Here is a 15,120-nt window from a genome sequence, read left to right on the forward strand (position 1 = left end):
TAAATTTCCTAGTGTGCCTTCAGAAACTCAGATGTCAAGATTGGAGGCTCCTATGGAGTTCTAGTCAATAGGTCTCCTTTAGTTACCTGGTGCAAATAATTTTATCTGTGTTCTAGATATTTATAGATATTGCTCTGGAAATAGAATGCAGACATACTAAATCAGCTCTGTAGAACCTCAGCCAACAATCAGAACATTCCAGAATATTCCACAATAATATATTCCACCATACCTTCATTTGGGTGTTCAGTAAACATTTATTATGAAATAGCACCCTATTCCTCTCCCCCCCTCTGCATTTGACCCCCCAAAGGTCATGATATCACTACCTTGGTAGAGGGTTTGAGTCATCCAATTGGAGGCTCTAACACATAACTTCCCAAGTTCATATTCTTACATTTATTTAGATATATTATTTCAAAGGGCTAGAGTAAAATGTGGCAATTAAGGTATTGTGCTTTTGACCTTGAATTTTATCAGTTGGATTTCCCCTCAAGATTAGTCCTTCCATCTGTGTTGGCTTGGTGACTAAGCCACCTATGGTCTAGGTGCCATCAGAGAGTGCTCCGTCTCCCTCCCTCTCCCAGAAGCCCTCAGTGTTCAGATTTCATAGATTCTGCTTCCTGTATCAGTAAATCTGCCCCAACCCACACACTCCCAGTCACCACTGTTGCTGTCTCTACTGCTCTACTTCCCTCCATCCCCACCTTCTCCCTCACATGGCAGATGGAGTGGTTTTCTCCCCCAAACCCTGATGCCCCTATGCCCTTTCTTAGCCTCCCTTCGTGGCTTCAGGGGCCCATCCTTAGCATGATGTACAGACTCTTGATAGCCTGGCCCTTGTCTTGGCCTCCAGCCTTGTCCTTCACACTCACTCACATCTGTTCCCAGCCATACTGAGCTGTTTGTAGTTCCCTTAATGGTTCTTTCATATTTCTGTCTGTCTTTACAAGAGCCCTTCCATTGGCCTGGAATATTTTCACTCTGTTTCCCCTTCTCCCCTTACATTCATTTTACCAGTCACTCATGGTCTTCATCCAAATTCAGGTCATGCATTGTTTCTTCCAGGGACCCTCGGTGTTCTACCCAGGCCAGAACGAGGGGCTCTCTTCTGAGCACAGGTAGCCACTTCTTTCTCCTGACAGTTGTCACACTCTCCTCAGCCAGAAAACCCCAGGGAGCAGGGCTATCATCTCTATCCCCAGTGCCTAAGAGAGGACACTCAGTGAGTGTTTGCTCAAGTGTCAGTGGATGGATGAGTAAATGAACAAATGAACCCAAAACAGTAACAAATTATATAACTTATGAGCAAACAACTTATGTTTAAGCCCTTCCATGCAAATTTCTTGTCTTAAATTAATCATGCCAGTGATCCCAGTGAGGTAGGGACTATTTTTAATCCCCATTTTATTGATAACAAACAGAAACACTCAGAGCAATTTTGTCACTATTAATAGCAGGTGGCAGAGATGGGACCAGGGGACAAAGTCCTTTGGCTCCAGATTTATCATTTTCCCTATCGCTTCTTTATTTCTGAATAAAGTTGGTGACACTTTTTGTCAGAGCAAATAGTCCACAGAGTCTTCTCAGAGATGGTTCCCTCTCTCTTTTCACTGTTAACTTCGGTATCATCCAGCTTAGAGCACTGAGACCTCTCTGTCAGTGAGAAAGACTGCATTTCCAAAGAGGGTGTGATGAACCTGGCAATCTCTGCCTCCAGAGCATTGTCATTAGCGATCCACAAAAGAGAGCATTTTGAATGTTTCCCATAAGCAACTACAAGTTGTACACAATATGGTGCATAATTCCTGCAGTATTCATTACCTGTCAGTGGTAGTAACTCTACTCCACTGGTGGAAGGACCGCGATCCACCTGAGCATAGCGAGGCCTTGAATCTGAGGAGTGAGGTGCAGTACCAACTATATCTTGTCCCCCACTTTTCCTCCATCACTCTCTGGGATGCATCTTGTTTGACAGAGGCTGGGTAGGAACAGGGAGGAAGTGGATGAGCTGAGTAGGTCATGATTTGCTTCTTCACGTTTCCTTCACATGATTCTTTCTCTTTTAAGCTTGAGATAGGACATGACAAAAACTAACGACGATAATGAGTTCAACTTGTGTTTTTATGTTATTGAAATCCTTAAGGATAGAATGTTAGACTAAGAAAGGACTTAAATGCCACCTGGTACCTACTGCTGCTTTATAGCAAATGGGAAACTAAAGCTCAGAGATGTTAAGAGACTTGTCAGCATCACACAGCAGGCCTCACTCATATAGAAACACCCAAAATGGTTAAAATTTCAATAGCGTGTAACAATGAAATGTTTCCTTGATGTCTTTGTAGCCTTTTTCTTCCAAAGAACATAGGGCTACGCTAGGCCATGAAGTAATAGCCAGTAGCAGTTGAAGAAATTTCTAGACGAGTATCCCTTTGTTCAACAACCACTGAATTGCACCATCACAGAGCCAGAGGGTGTAGTTTGCTTGTAAATACTGAGTTTTTGAAATGTCACTGTAACATTGGAAAAATGTTGTCTCAGAAGGTTGCCAAAGTGACAGAATCCCGACATCGTAAATACCAGCCAACACAAGTGCTCATAAATGACAGGAATAAAATATATTTGACTAAATCCGTAATAATCACTGATAACACTGTTTACCCTCAATGACCAGGAGCTGTGAACTTGGATAAAAAGCACATGTGTGCAGATATCATTAATGTGTCTGAGCCTCTAGCCAGTCCAGAGTATTTTGATGGAAAAGCTCCCTAAATATGTAAAAGCTTTACAATTACTAAGAAGCAAGTGCGCAAGATAGGGTGTCAGGCAGCCCTAATGGAACTGGAGAGGGTCTTGACTATCTTCAGCACCCCAGAGGACTGATAAGGCCCCCATTGTTCTGGTCAGAACCAAACTGTGAGCCCGGCGAGCAGGACAGTCAATACTCTATTTTTCGTAGATGTGACTCTCAGAAGGTCCATTTGCCACGAGCAAGAGCTCACACACAGACCATGTTCTCGGGAGAAAGAAAAAGTGGAATGAACTTAGTGATTAAAAGCCTCAGAGCAACAAAATCAGGATTTCCACGAGAACCTGCACTATGCTCAGTTGAGAGGGATTGGCAAGGTAGCCAGCCATCCCTCCAGTCTTCATATTCCTACAGCCCAGGCTTTTTCTCAGTAATAACTTCCTCCTCTGTAGAAATGATTGACTCCTTCCCTCTTCTGTTCTAGCATAAAAATGGCTATTAGGGCCTCTAAGTGGATACGTACAAGGTGGCAAGCCAGTGTCCCCTTAGCCTCTGTGATGTGGCTATTCTCCCTGCTCCAAGCACCCGTCCCCATCTCCCCATTGCCCCAGGAATGCTCTGGGACAGTGGAGACTGCATGGCAGATGGCTGGCCCCTCCCCTTGTTTCAACTGGTGAAACAGGTAGGAGGAGTGGCACGTTGGTCCCAGGAGCTACTCCCACCGCTGCTCTGAACCTGGGACGAATTGGGGTGGCCTGGAATGACCTTGTTTTGTGTGTGCAAAATACTTGGTCTTTTGCCTTGACAGATTCCTGTATTGTTTGATTTTTTTTTTTTTACAGTAAGCATTGCTTTCCTAACTAAAAATAAAAGACCGCATTCAATATTAGAAATACTCAAAGCTGATGAAATTTGGGAAAAGCTACAAAATAACACATTGCAAATTGATGTTCAACCAAGACATTATGGCGATTGTGCTTCTTAGATTTTTAAATTTAGGAAAGAATTCGTAAGAGGGAAAAAGCAACTAAAAAGCATTTAGCTAGAATAGTGGTGAAGAGTTTGAAATGATTGGAGTGGCCAAGATATGTGATGTTGGTATATTTTGGTGTCCATGAGTAGGGTCTATGTGGATGATAATACAGCTTCAGAAGAGTATGGGTTGAGTAGGGAGCAGGAGTATCCGAATCCTTAGGAACTCAGTGACTGGCCGAGCATCTTGGTGACATTAAACCCAGCCAATGGGGTGTCCCTGAATGGGGCCCCAGGTTCTTGAGATGCCTACCCTGCTGTTCTGGTTTGACTCAAGAGGTGTAGGTGCTGGTGTTGGAGTTGGAGAAGTGGTGGCTGGTCTCAGGCTTTGTCCTGGCACTCCTTCTCGTCGGTCATGAGTGCAGACAGAGATTGAATGGCTTCTTACATTTCTCACAAAGAAAGACAGCTTTGTCTTCCAGAGATGAGCTAGGAGGCCATGGCCATGAGGACAGTCTATGACTTGGGGCACCTGCAGTGATGGTCCCATTGCCTGTTCTCTGCGCTTGGACAACCCTGTGTACCTCCAAGGCTAGGAGAGCTGAGTCAGAGCTGGAAAAGTTCTGAAGTCTGACTTTTTCTCTCGACTCTTGAAGGACGCGTATCCCCAGTATTTACTCTTTTCATTTCTTTTCACGCTTCAATGATTTTAAAAATTATTTTAGAAAAACCTTTGGGGGGTTTTATTTTAGACGTGGCAGGCAGATTGGACTCTTGTTTGGGAGAGCTGAAGAAGAAGAGCTGAATAAAAGTGGCCAGGGTACCGGGTGGATGTGGAAGATCTTGGCTCCATTAGGGTCAATTTCGGGGAGGCTGTATTTTGTTAAAATTCCTCTTTCTCGGGGCGCCTGGGTGGCTCAGTTGGTTAGGCAGCTGCCTTCGGCTCAGGTCATGATCCTGGAGTCCCGGGATCAAGTCCCGCATCGGACTTCCTGCTCAGCGGGGAGTCTGCTTCTCCCTCTGATCCTCCCCCTCTCATGCTCTCTGTCTCCCATTCTCTCTCTCAGATAAATAAATAAAAAATCTTAAAAAAAAATTCCTCTTTCTCTGAAGTGGACTTTGGGTGTTTTGACTTCTGCAGTGCAGGTTGACAGCCACAGATCTGACTCGGTATCCACTTGGGTTATCTGCCCTGTTTTTCTTCCTGAATCCTCTCCTTCCAACCAGCTGCTCTTTTAAAAACCAAAGAAAAGTAAAATAGAGGGAGGGGGAAGTAGGGAGGTAGACAGAGAGAGAGAGAGAGGTATTTTTATTATCAGCAGGTAAAAATACCTGTCAGGCTCATAAGGTAGCTCCTTAGTGAATTTAGCATTTAATTATTAGTTTAGGGGGGGATATCTTTGAGCTTAAGAGTTAGCTAATTAAGAAAATAAGTGTAAGATTTGGGGAACTCACTTTTCTGTTCTCCAGGTCCCCTGAGTTTCTCCCTTCAGCCCTACTTTCAGATTCGCTCCAACCTCACACCCCCCTCCACATCCCCTCCCCGAAATATTTAAGTATTTGTTAAAGCTCAGAATTTCAGCTTCCTCTATGAGGCTCTAGCCCCAAATTGCCCCCTGGTGGTTGGAAGGGAGAAAGACAAGATGAAGGATGGAGAAAAGGTGGATCATTTTGCCTCTTCACGTCTAATACACGTTTCTCTTTATGTATAATGGACATTGATATAATTCAGTCTCAGTGTAAAATAGCCATGAATAGGTTAGTGTGTCACTGTGTTTCCTTTTGGGTCATTTTGCTGCAGGGATTTCTTTCCCTACTCTTGTTCTTGTTTCTACATATTGTATTGACCAGAGCCCTTGTAACGGTACTAATAACACTGGGGTGAGTGAGTGAGAGAGAGAGACACACACACACAAGACTGAGAACAGGATAGTTGAAGACTGTGCATGCTGTCACTTCATGTGCTGGTGTGAGCAGCACTGGGAAAGGCTGTGATTTTATAGGCAAGCTGATTAGCCAAGCACTTGTCACCTCCATTGCTGCTCATTGGCCTAGTGAGTGCAAGCGTGCCATCTCATTGACAGCTGTCTGTTGTCAGAGGGCCATCTTTTCTCCTTTGCAGTTTGACTGAACACAACGGAGACATCTGCAGAGCTCTTTGCAGTTCTGACAGTGTGGTCCTGCCTGCCAGCCCTCTCACTCAGAAGGCAGCATAATTGAAGAGCTCAGAAAAGAATATTAACCCATTGACCATCTTGGTTTGGGATATTTTGGCAAAAAAAAAAAAAGTCCCTTTTGGAGGTGACCACAAGTCTGTCTAGATAGAGGAAGGTATGAGATCCAGCATGTTGATGAATCAGGCTGGTAGAGTATAAACATCTTGGTAGTAATTGGCCATGGGATGGCAGTCGATCTGAGTATATGGACTAGGATGCGAGGTTCATTTTCAGGATGGACCCAGTATTTCATGGTGGGGTTAGACAGAAGGGCATATCTCCATCCTAGGACCTCACCATTAGTGTGTACTTTGAAGGCAGTAATGGCACATGTGACTTGTGTAACAATAATAGTCCTTGGGATATGTGTGCTTTTGGGTGAGGTGTTGCTCCTTTTTCTTTTCAAGCCAAATCGGACACTGCCCTGTTTGGGGCAGATTCCAGAATCTCCATGAGATTATAGTCTTTGTATTTCATACAGTGTGTCACTAATCCTGTAAAACCACGGACTGCCTCTCTAGGACATTACCTATAAACTAGAGATACCAAGCTGGACTTTTGCGATGGGGAAATAGTTTAAATTTTTATACAGTTTTCAGCACGGGAGTTTTAATGTTTAGTTCTTTGCTTCATCGTAGTGTCTTCCAGTGAAGCTCTGTTTATTGGAGCATCTATTAGAGCTGATACAACATGTGGACAGCAGGGCTTGGTTTGGGTTGAGTCACAGGATGCGTCCTACATTTGGAAATGATTTAGTGGTATCTGAAGTTTAACAGGGGGACAATATTTTATTGTATTCATTTAAAAAATTTATTTAGAAAAGGAAAGTGTGGGGGAATATTGAATACATTGCTTTTTACTCTTTCTTTGCTTCACACCATTCCCTTCATTCATGATTTGCTACAAGTCTTTGTCACTGAACCTGGGTGAGAAAGGAAGATCTGAGAAAACTTGAGTAATTTGTTTCAGACTGTCTGTACTTTTATTTTAAAGATTTATTTATTTTAGGAGAGAGAGAGCACGAGCGTGCACATGGTGGGCGGGGAGGGGCAAAGGGAGAGGGAGAGAAGCAGACTCCCCGCTGACTGAGGAGCCCCATGTGGGGCTTGATGCAGGGCTCCATCCCATGACCCTGCGATCAGGACTTGGGCCTAAATCAAGAGTCAGACACTCACCAACTGAGCAACCCAGGTGCCCCAGACTCTTTACTTTATGCTATACTTTAATGCCATACAAATATGGTCCCATATGGGGGATAGTATTAGAGAAAGGTAGTGTCATTAAACAGGTTGGAGAAAATTCAGCCAAGTAGACAAGAAAGACTCCTCTTCTAAACTGTCGTTTTAGACTAAGTTAGGAATAATCGAGCAGAATATTTAGAATCTAGCAGCTCCTAGCCCAGGTGGGGGTTGTGGGGGTTCAGATAACTGAGTTCTTATCCTGCCTCCATCTCTAAGTAGCACCATTTTTGAATGCTCAGTTTCTACCTCTGCAATGTGAAGGCTTGGCCTAGATGGTTTATGAGATCCCTGCCAGCTCCCGGTGTCTGTGGTATCAGAATAGGGGATAAGGAAGAAAGCTATACAATGGTATCCCTTAGACATTTCAGAAATACTTGACACATGCCCAAAACAACATGTATAAGGTGGCGACTCTTTGCCCTTGAAAAGAATTAAGAAATACAGAAAGTATTCAAGAGATATACAGTTAGCCTCCATTCACTGTTTTCTTCTTAATTTCTGTTGAGTAAATGATAAGTAATTTTCCTTTTTTTGAAAAAAAAAGTTTAATGAAGGTAATGAGAGTAGAGAGAGAAGGTTGAGTCAAGTGGGACTCATGACTCACCTGCATAGTTATAATCCCTCTTGGAAGATGATGGTTTTGTCCACGATACAAGGAGTACTGTGTCAAAGCCTTATGCTGCAGGATTCAGTCGATTCTAAGACATTTTTTTCACATTTTAACACCTCAGAAATTTATGGTATGCCAATTTAATTGGCAACCCTTTTTTCTTCTTTGGTGGTAAATAGATAATGATGAGTCTTACATTCAATGACATTTTATATATGATAAAATATAATTCTAAGACGGGGAAGCAAGATTTGTTTTTACTACGAAAGCCTAACTGACTTCTTTATTTTTGACTAAGGCTGTGAATGTCCTTTTCAATCACTTTGAAGAATCCGAATTGCCTTAGGAAAGCAATTCATGGACAAAGCTCACCCTCCCAGAACTCTGCACATAATGCCCATTTGAGGAAGGAGAGAAATATACACTAATACATCCTCATGTAGAAGGAATATTCTGCAACCAATTTCACAACTTCCATTTGGCTTTTGTAACACTTTCTTTTTCTAGAATTACTCCAGTTACATTGAGTCAGAAATGCCAGATATCTTCTCCAAAGGAAGGTCAAGAGTCTTTGCTAATTTCCAAGCTGAAACAATTCTCCCCTCGTCCAATATTGGTCAAGGTTGTCATTAAATCATTTAGACTTTAATTTTTTCACCGACTTTTAGAGTTTGTTGATACTCTAGAGATACTCTAATCCAAATTCTCATTTCACAGATGAGTAAATGGAGGTGCAGTAAGTCACTTGTCCAGGGTTTCATTAGATAGAACCTGGGTAGCCAGATGCTCATTTTTGACATTCTTGCCTCTAAGTTCCATAGAGTGTAAGGAGAACGGGATTGACTACAAAACAGTGTTCTGGATATCTTTAGCTTGTATTTCTGGGTGTTACACTTGTATTTGTAGGAGTGAATATAGTTGGATTCCTTTGGTTCGTGTCTCTGAATGTTACACCTGTTTCTCTGCCTGCCATACTTCTAAATTAATTACTAGGTGATTTAACAAGGGGCAAAAGCCAAACTTGTCATACACAGTTTCATGTATACCATGCTTTATGTTACAGTAACGCCATTTGATCATCTTTTAGTGAACTTCGAGATTGTTGAGAATGCCAAAGCAGTAGGTAGGCAACTCAGGCTTGTAGCACAGCCTGGTGCTCACTTAACAAGTTTAGCATCTCAATTGTTGGTGCAGCTGATGTTACAATGACTTTCGGAGGCCTGGGCCTGGTTTTGTTATTTCTCCAAACCTGGGTGTTTTCCCCTCTGAAATGTGACTGTGGATTTAGTTTTTTCTTAAAAAACAAAAAAAACCAAAAACCCAAAAACAAAAAGCACGAAACAAAAGCCTTCAAGGGTTTAATGTAAACACACTTAGGACCCATTGCATGTTAATATCATACATATTCTTGAACATTGATGTAAATAACATTTCTAAATTTAATAGTAATTCCCCAAGATACTTCACCCTATTTGCTTCAAAACTGATGTGATGAGAAGTGAGTTGAATCTTTATTTATTTTTAGCCAATTACTCTATGATTTTAAAAATAGAGGGATTATGTTTCAAGTGTCTCAATGAAAGAGATGTCACAATGCCAATGACTTTGATTTTTAAATTTTCTCAGCTTTTTAACTTTTAATTTTGTTTTTTTTTTCCAGCTTTATTGACGTATAATTGACAAAATTATATATATTTAGAGTATACAGCTGATGATTTGATATACATATACATTGTGAGGTATTTATCAGAGTCAAGATAATTAACAACCATCACCTCACAGTCACTTTATTTTACTTTTGGGGGGGTGATCTTAAGATCTACTCTTAGCAAATTTTAAATATATAATACAGTATTTTTAACTATAGTCACATGCTGTGCATTAGATCCTTAGAACTTACTTACCTTATAACTGAAATTTTGTACCCTCTGATATCTCCCCATCTTCTCCTCACCACCCCTAGCCCCTGGCAATCACCAAGCCACTCTGTGGTTTCTATGAGTTTAGCATTTTTAAAAAAGAATTCCACATATAAGTGATACCATACACGGTGTTTGTTTTTCTTCATCTGGCTTATTTCACTAACTGATGCTCCAGATTTGTCCATATGGTCGTAAATGGCAGGATTTCCTTCTTTTCTTATGGCTGAATAATATTCCATTACACACACACACACACACACACACGCATTTTCTTTATTCATTCATCTATCGATGATTATTTTATCTTGACTATTGTAAGTAATGCTGCAATGAACATGGGAATATAAATACCTCTTTCAGATACTGATTTTGCTTCCTTTGAATCTATACCCAGAAGTGGGATTGCTGGATCATATGGTAGTTCTATATTTAATTTTCTGAGGTGCCTCCATAATGTTTTCCATAGTGACGGTACCAATTTACATTCCCACTAACTGTGGCCAAGGGCTCCCTTTTCTCCACATCCTCTTCAATGTTTGTTGTCTCCTCTCCCGTTGATGCTAGCCATTCTAACAGGTGTGAGGTGCTATCTTATCGTGGTTTTGATCTGTGTTTGCCTGATGATGAGTGATGCCGAGCACCTTTTCATGTACCTCTGGCTGTCTATTCAGGTGCTCTGCCCATTTTTTAATTAGATTGTTTGCTTTCTTGCAATTGAGTTGTATGCGTTCCTTATATATTTTAGACATTAACCCCTTATGAAATGTATAGTTTGCAAACATTTTCTTCCATTCTGTAGGCTGCCTTTTCATTTTGTTGATGGTTTCCTTCGCTATGCAAAAACTTTTTAGTTTGATGTGGTCCCACTTGTTTTTTGAAGCTTTGCTTGCCTGGGCCTTTGGTGTGGTAGCCAAAAAATCCTTTCGCTGTTTGTATATGCTTGGGTTTATATCTGGGCTCTTTATTCTATTCCATTGGTGTATGTGTCGGTGTATGTGTCGGTTTTAATGCCAGAACCAAATTGTTTTGATTGGTATAGCTTTGTAACATATTTTGAAATCAGGAAATACGATGCCCTCCAGTTTTGTTCTTCTTCTTCAAGATTGCTTAAGCTATTCAAAATCTGTTGTTGTTCCATACCGACTTTAAGATTAATGCTAACTTAATGTTAATATTGATAAATGAGGGTAAGATGATTAGAAATCATTCTGGAGATGACACAGAATACCAGGATTAATACTCAAAGGAATGATTTCATAATTTAAACGTTACCACAGAGTTCCCTGAGTAATTTAGTCTTTAAGAACTAAAACTGACAAGTATCTTGTGAAGAAGGAGAGCTACTAGTCAAATATTCAGGAATTTTGTAGGCTGACTGTTAAATCATTGGTACCTTGAAATCAACTGCAGTGGGAGTATTTATACCATGGGAATGTGCCTTGCCACCAAGGTGGTGTATGAGCATACCTCTCCAAAGATAAAGAAGTGGCATCTAGTACGTACCAGACCTGCTTTTATTACTGCTGTTGTTATTATTATTAAGTCAAATTCTTAAAATGCTAAGTTCTAGCTTTCTGGAGTAAGCGTGTTGAAATTGGGCAGAAACCTGAATAAATGAACTGTTTCACGAAGAAAATTGAATTGATCCATGCTCTTGGGGGATGAATCAGCTCTTGAGGCCTGGTCCCCCTTCCTTTCTTCCCTGTCCTGGTCAATTTCCTGCCTTTTCTCAAGCAAGGCTTTCTGACATGGAGGCCTCTTCTGCTTCCCAGGGACACAATCCCTCCTCAGTGCTCCTGGATCTCTTTTTGCCTCCTCTGGAGATCTCTGCTCCCCATTCAAGTATAATTATTGTCTATGAGTTTGGCACCTCTTTCCCACTATAGAGCCCCCAATGGACTGTTTCTTATTTGTGCAGGCACACTATCTAATGTACATACTGGTTCTGTGTTACGTATCATGTGGATTTGGATATTTTGCCTTTTCTGCTTTCCTCTTCCCACCCCCTTCCCCCTTCCCACCCCTTCTTATGCCCCCCAAGATGCTATTTCTTAAAAAAAAAAAAGGAAAAAAGTGGCTTGCACTTTTCTACATTTATGTTTTGATATAAATAACTGTTACTGGTAAATTTAGTCACAATTAGACTAAATACGTTTTTTGAAAGAGGGAGGCTCATCTAATGAATAGAAATGAAATAGATCAGAAGTTGTTACACAACTAAGGACTTGTCATCTTTTGTGAATAGAATACTGAGATAATTTTAGTGCTGGGCTAGTTTTGCAAGAGACATCTTATTTTGAGCCTTCATTGAAAGCAAGTTTTAACTTGGGTTAGAGGATAAGGGTGCAGCCTTGAAATCAGTCTTCCTAGCTCCATTAGCCAAATGTCTTGTCTGGGGCAAGTTGGTGAATCTTGTCAAACCTCACTCTCTTCCCTATCTATGAAATAGTATTAATATCAGCACCTTCTTAATAGGATTTTGTGAGAATTGAATATTTAATGTATGTAGTGCACTAAGAAGAGTCTGGCCTATGGAATGTGCTCAATAAATGTTGGCTATTATTATAAAATGGAAAGTTATTAGTCAAACTGTAGCTTACCTTTGACTTTTGGTGGTCAGGAGTGAGCAGTATCTTTGAGTAGGTTATTGTTTCTAAAATCCATTGGCCAAGTATTCTTAGTGAAACTCTTCATTTTGGTGTAACTTGTAACTTCGGTAACATTAATTTGTCTTGGTATTTTCCTGCTGAGAAGGTAGGTATTCTTTCTCTCTCCCTCTCTGTTTTATAAAAAAATGTCTAAAACCTAATTTTATGTCAAGAGAAAATAACATAACCTTAATAAAATGTTAGATGGTCTTCTTTCTAGTCTACAGAGTAAAAAAAAAAAAGAAATAAAATAATCTTTGTAGAGCTACAAAATAGCTCATGGTGGCTAGGATTTGGCCCTCTGCCCCCTGGACATAATATATCTTGTTTTATAATATAATAGCAAGTTCAATACAGTATTTAATTGCCCTTGATTTCAAATGTTAGCAGCATTTATTGAATTATTTTTGTACATGTTCAGTGCTCCCAGTAAACTGCAGGTTTTCTCTTAGAAGGATGATAGATGTGGAGGATGCATCATCGGGTACCACTCATGAGATACCTGTAACATGATGAGTTTAAAGTCCTTCTTGAAATAACCGGGTTGGCATGGTCAAGGGCTACAAGACTTCAGTAGCCTCTTTGACAATGTTATGGGATATACCCCAGAGGCTATTTGTATCAGTTAAATATAAGCATAACTATTTAATATATCATTTGTTTCCCCTAGGCTTTCCTGCTTATGACTCTGATTCATATTTTTTCCTGATAATAATAGGACAAAGTAAATCATTTTATTCTCTATTCCAAGAGAAATGTGCCCATTAGGTAGAGGGAAAGTTTAGGGATTAGCCTCAAGAGTGGCTTGGTTTATAGTTCTCATATTGTGAGGTAAAGAGAGACTTGGGTATGTGTGTGGGGGGTCTGATAGTAATATGTTCAGAAATTGAAACAAGAGTTGCTATCTCTCCAGTTTTTTGCCATCTCTCCTCAAACAGAGAAGGTATTTTATCCTTTAGCTCCCATTGGGTACCACTTTTTACATTTTTTTAAACATTAAGCTTACCAAGTAGATCAGAGGCTCTGGATCAATCAGACCATGCTGGTGGACAATTGCTTCATTGAAAAATACAGATGGTAAGATGAGACTTGGGGGCTGGTGGGCAAGCAATGACTGATGAAGCGTGAGGCTCTCAGTTTTACAGCTTAGTGATGGTTTACTGACACTCAGAGTTTAGTGTCCCAGCTAGTTCTCAAGCTTGCTCTACCTTTCCTACTGAACCACATTAATGAAAGGGCAGAGGTAGCGAGTCCTTGCTAAAATTCTGACAGGAAAGTCAAACTCTTAAATGACTGTTTGAAACAGTGGTTTCCATAGCTTCTATTTAAAAAAAAAAAAAAAAAAAAAGACTTGATGAACATTTTGGTGGTGAAACCTCCATGCTATGATTCAGGTTAAATGTCAGGGGCACCCTGAGGGTCCCCAGGGTCATTTCCCCACAGGCATCTATGATGTGTCCCCGCAGGTTAACTGGACTGGCTGTGTAATAAGAATGGGTGGCATTGGGTGGCCAAAGTCAAGTGTGGGAAAGTGGGATGGGATGCGGCACGTGCAAGAAGGCACTCCAGCTCTGAAGAGCCAGTAGAAAAGCCACAGTTTTGAGTGGAAGTTGAGAAATGTCACCTCTTCTTTGAATACTTAGGTTTGAGCAGGAGACAAAAGGGACTGGCTTTGTGTTGTGGAAAGAAGAGTTTTGTGAAAAGAAGTCAAAGTCTGGATTCTAGGCCCGTTTCTGACTTAACATTTTTTAGTGTGGTTTGCAAGCATCCCCAACAGCCATACCTTCTTTTGGGCCTCAGAATGCCCTGCAATAAAATTGCATAGCATTTTCTTTCCCCTATACTCATGCCTGCAAAAAATAGTATAAATTAATACGTGAATACATCCTTAACAATTCAGACACTTAAGAATGTTAAGGAAAATACTAAAGGGACAACTGCATTGCATTTATAGATTAATTTGGGGAGAACTGCCTTCGTTACAACACAGAGACGTGCTATTTAAGAAATTCTCTCTTCCCACCCCGTATTTACAAAGATGTACTTGTGGCTTCAGGAAAATTGTATACTTTCTAAAAACGTTCTTGTTCATTTTATTCTTAGGTTTGTTTTTTTAAAGGGATTTTTTTCCCATTACAATGTTTAATTGGGTAGCTGAAATATAAGAAAGTGGGGTTTTTAAACATTTTTTATGTTGACCTATAGCCCATAACATTACAGAGCTTTCTTACTGACCTCTGGTTGGTATTTTTGTTGTTGATTAAAATTTTCTAGTAAGAAAATCATAAGCAAATATTGACAATGTTGTCTCTAGAGTGTCTTTCCAATTTCTTTCCCTCATCCTCGTATACTGGCCAAGACTTGCAGTGAATTGTTACAAGGATAATGGGAATACTGATCAGCTCTCCCTTTTCTAACTTGAGCCCCAAATCTTGTAGTGTTTCATCATTAAATAAATAGGCTCCAAATCGATTAAGAAAACTTTCTTATGATCCATGACTTCTTAAGTTGAATATGTTGCATAGATGTATGTGTGTGTACACACTAAAGCTGTATATATATGAATTTAAAACTTGAGGTTCTCCTAAAAAATTCCTGATAAACCCTGCTTGGCCATTTTATATAGAATTTTGTATTTTATATATTTGTGTAAATTACATACATTTCTATTGTATTTAAATTTTTTTTTATAAACTGGCAAAACAAGGTTTAATATAAAATGGAAAACAGAGTTTATCCTAGAAATTTTGCGGCTAAATTCA

The 15,120-nt window shown here is 40.2% G+C and overlaps 1 protein-coding gene across 42 annotated transcripts in view; it reads left to right on the plus strand.

Annotated features, from left to right (window-relative positions):
• Positions 1 to 15,120, plus strand: part of TCF4 (transcription factor 4) — a 353,491-nt gene that overhangs the window by 187,272 nt on the left and 151,099 nt on the right. The window lies entirely within an intron of this gene.

The sequence above is a fragment of the Mirounga angustirostris genome, unplaced genomic scaffold (assembly GCF_029215605.1).
Source record: "Mirounga angustirostris isolate CCGP_5_RB_7025 unplaced genomic scaffold, mMirAng1.0.hap1 SCAF_14, whole genome shotgun sequence".
Classification (NCBI taxonomy): Eukaryota; Metazoa; Chordata; class Mammalia; order Carnivora; family Phocidae; genus Mirounga; species Mirounga angustirostris.